The sequence below is a fragment of the Sinocyclocheilus anshuiensis genome, unplaced genomic scaffold (genome assembly GCF_001515605.1).
Source record: "Sinocyclocheilus anshuiensis isolate Anshui unplaced genomic scaffold, SAMN03320099.WGS_v1.1 scaffold84, whole genome shotgun sequence".
NCBI lineage: Eukaryota > Metazoa > Chordata > Actinopteri > Cypriniformes > Cyprinidae > Sinocyclocheilus > Sinocyclocheilus anshuiensis.
In genome coordinates, this window is record NW_015557076.1 from 261,179 (window position 1) to 264,850 (window position 3,672).

A 3,672-nucleotide genomic window follows, 5' to 3' on the forward strand; every position below is an offset into this window, starting at 1 on the left:
ATGGTGTGTGTGTGTGTGTGTGTGTGTGTGTGTGTGTGTGTGTGTGTGTGTTGTTCTTCAGGTCTGGAGTTGAACTGCAGTTTTAATCAACCTGATCCCTGTTACGCAGCTCTGGGACACAAACTCAATCTGCTGATGGTGCAGGATGCTAAAGAATATGAGCTGAAGATAATAAAGAGAATAAACTACACACAAGATGATCCAGTTTGTAGAGTAAAGAATGGCAGCAAGAAGGATTGTGATCTTTATAATAACAGACCTGAAGTGACAGTCATTAATGGGACTGTGATAATAAAGCGTGTGATCAAAACAGATTCAGGGAATTACAGATTAACACTCACTAACTCAGACGGCACAGAAACATCTAGAGATCTTCAAGTGATTGTTGAAGGTACAGAAACTCTCTCATCAGACTCATTCCAGTCTCATGTTCTCCAAAGATCTCACTCTCATGCAGATGAATCAGTTGAATCTCTGGGAAGGTTTTTATTCCTGTAACACACAGTAAATACACTACAGACTCCAGTAATAGTATGATGCCCTGTCCCAAATGGCACCCTCACGGTCTTCCTCCGAGTCCGCACTTTTGTGACGTAATGCCGCTTTGGCTGTCGGGTAGAAGTCAGTGTGGTCTCAGCAGAAGTGCGGATCGAGGGCGTATAACGGCCTCAAAGGGGGCGCTCACGAGCTTCCTTCTGAACACTAAAATGATGAATGGGACACCGTACGGTCTCGTGGACTTGCGCACGTGGCAGCCATTGCACATGAATGCCTTGTCCTAATACCCACACTTGCGGTCTTGGCCACTTAAAGAGCGCGCGTGACAGGAAGTAAGTGCGCAAGACTGTCCCAGGTCTTAAAGGGGGTCATATGATGTTGCTAAAAAGAACATTATTTTGTGTATTTGGTGTAATGAAATGTGTTTATGTGGAGAGCTTGTAACACTCCAAAGAGAAAGGAAAACTTGAAATCGCATCATATGATCCCTTTAAAAACGCCAGAGCGCAGTGCCCTTAATGCACACTAAACCCACACTGTCTCGAATATCGCTCCAGAGCGCTATTCGAGGGTTAGTGTATCCCATCATGCATCATGTTGTGGAAATAAATCATGAGACTTTTTGCCGAGATCTCGTGAGAGGTCACGGAAACCTTTCCAATGTATGTGAAATATTAATAATAATTAGATATTACATATACTTTGTAAAACAAAGAGTTGCATGTTCTATTGGTGCAAATGAGTAGTGGTGATAATTATTTTGTACAACATTTGCAACTGCTTTTTATTAAAAGAAGCACCACAAAATTAAATTGTGTCATCTGTTATAGGGACTACTGCACAGACATTTAGAAGTTGATTTTAATATGCAAAGTATTGAAAATAAAAATAAGGCTCTGTAAACACTTGCATTTTTACAACACTATAAGTGTGTCCCTTCATAGAAGTAGTCAAGTGGTCAAGTGCAAAGACCGCGAGTGTGGGTATTTGGACAAGGCATTGGGTCAGGGCCTGAGTAGTGTGGAAGAACAAGATTCTCCTGTGTTTGTCATGTGACTGTCATGTGTCCCTCCCTCCAGCTCCTATTGGCTCAGTGGAAGTGTCAATCATCTGCTCCTCCAATCAGAGGTCAGTGTTCTGCTCATCTGAGGGGGATCAGCTCCTCTACAGCATATATATATATATATATATATTACTTGTTTTCACTTATTTCTTGACAGTAGCTGGAGTGGCACTAAATTTTAAACAACAAACAAAAATGTCACCCAAAAAATCAAAAGAAATTATATTTTGCATAAGGACAATTTTACAACCATTCATTTTATTTGCATTGTGATATTATTTGCATGACACTTAAAAACACTCCCATTTCCTAAATTTTCATTACTATAATGTTCAAGAATTTAGTTTATTTTTGTAATTGCAATTATTTACAAAGATAATTTATTTGATTTGTATTACTGCAGTTGCATTTCTCTCAGGTACATGTTTGATGATAATATGATGATTTTAATTAGATTTGAATTATAACTTAATATAAAGACGGAAAAAATACTATAATTACAGTATGTATACTTTACTTTTTATAATATAATTTTATTTATTTATTTGCATTCATGTATTATTATTTTATTTATTTTTTATTTTTTTGCATTTTCCTCATATGTCAGAAATTATATTTGAGGGGTAAATATTACAATTCAAAACAGTTTAATGCCCATAAAAACATTAAATGAAACATGCAAAATATTTACAGTATTACTACATGCAGTTCTGAACTGAAATGTGACCTGGAATGTGTCCTTGTTTTCATGAGATTCAGACAAATCGATTCTCTTAATTGCCCATTTAATTCTTCAAAAATGTAGTACTTCATATTAAGAGAGAAAGCAGGTGATTCTGTGCTGATGTTTTATTTCAGGACCAACTACTGCAGCTGTCAAAGTCACATTTCTCCACAGAATCCCCTTATGACAGAATGCAGTATCTCTGAAGCGTATTTTGGGGGATTGTGATGAGTTTAACTCCTCTAGGACTCTCCTTTTTTTTTTTTTTTTGTTAATTCCTAATAAAAGATTTTGAATGAAGTGTGACCAGATTTAGATTTTTTTTTAAATCAACAATAAACTTTTACAACTTTTTTTTTATTTGTTTATATACATATATACATATATATATATATATATATATATTACTTGTTTTCACTTATTTCTTGACAGTAGCTGGAGTGGCACTAAATTTTAAACAACAAACAAAAATGTCACCCAAAAAATCAAAAGAAATTATATTTTGCATAAGGACAATTTTACAACCATTCATTTTATTTGCATTGTGATATTATTTGCATGACACTTAAAAACACTCCCATTTCCTAAATTTTCATTACTATAATGTTCAAGAATTTAGTTTATTTTTGTAATTGCAATTATTTACAAAGATAATTTATTTGATTTGTATTACTGCAGTTGCATTTCTCTCAGGTACATGTTTGATGATAATATGATGATTTTAATTAGATTTGAATTATAACTTAATATAAAGACGGAAAAAATACTATAATTACAGTATGTATACTTTACTTTTTATAATATAATTTTATTTATTTATTTGCATTCATGTATTATTATTTTATTTATTTTTTATTTTTTTGCATTTTCCTCATATGTCAGAAATTATATTTGAGGGGTAAATATTACAATTCAAAACAGTTTAATGCCCATAAAAACATTAAATGAAACATGCAAAATATTTACAGTATTACTACATGCAGTTCTGAACTGAAATGTGACCTGGAATGTGTCCTTGTTTTCATGAGATTCAGACAAATCGATTCTCTTAATTGCCCATTTAATTCTTCAAAAATGTAGTACTTCATATTAAGAGAGAAAGCAGGTGATTCTGTGCTGATGTTTTATTTCAGGACCAACTACTGCAGCTGTGACCTCTAGTTTGACCTCTACGTTGACACAGTCATCAGAAAATGGTACGAGTTTAACCCACACTCAGAACCATGAAGAATTTCCACGAATGTGTGAGTGCTGAACAACAACAAATACTGCAAATTACCAATAAACCCAATAATAATGATGGCAGTGAGGGATTCACAGGCTCTTCTGTAGCTAAAATGATTTTTGAACTAATTTACTGTGCTGTTAATTGCATGAAGTTTTTCTG